Source organism: Cucurbita moschata, unplaced genomic scaffold (assembly GCF_002738365.1).
Source record: "Cucurbita moschata cultivar Rifu unplaced genomic scaffold, Cmos_1.0 Cmo_Scf03295, whole genome shotgun sequence".
Lineage (NCBI taxonomy): Eukaryota > Viridiplantae > Streptophyta > Magnoliopsida > Cucurbitales > Cucurbitaceae > Cucurbita > Cucurbita moschata.
In genome coordinates, this window is record NW_019271793.1 from 1 (window position 1) to 565 (window position 565).

The window sequence follows — 565 nt, forward strand, 5'->3', positions numbered from 1 at the left end:
TAGGATCTCTCTTCTTGTGGAATCTGCATAAAATAGGAAAAACCATTCCAAAATAAATTTTTACAAGGGGTTCTATGGTGTAGTGGTTAGCACTTTGGACTTTGAATCCAACGACCTGGTTTCAACTACCGGTAGGACCTTTAAGAATGACAACACAAATTTTCTTGAGGCATAAGGTGTCCTTTAAGAACGACAACACAAATTTTCTTGAGGCATAAGGTGTAACATTCTTAAGTTATTCTGAACTTGCTCCGCTTCATGCCTTCCAAGGCTTCATGAACATGACCTCTGCTTGAGGTATTCAGGAACTAAACCTTAGAGGTTGTCATGTCATGCATCGTATTTTATAACCATGAAAACTCTTCCCAAATCGTGGTACAGGTCTCATTTAGGTGAGGGAGATAATAAGTTCATCATGGAATCCTGCTCATGGTACACATACCATAGCATCCCACCTAAAGAGACGATTACTTCAGGCATGGAAACCTAGGTGTTCCTAAGTTTATGCATAACGTCTTGGGTCAAGCTTGAAACTTATAAGTTCTTAGGAAAAGCCCAGCATGAT

General features: G+C 39.6%; 1 non-coding gene across 1 annotated transcript; it reads left to right on the forward strand.

Annotated features, from left to right (window-relative positions):
• Positions 1–68: 68 nt before the first annotated feature.
• Positions 69–140, forward strand: TRNAQ-UUG. The gene has a single exon. It is a non-coding gene; the product is annotated as a tRNA-Gln (tRNA).
• Positions 141–565: the final 425 nt, after the last annotated feature.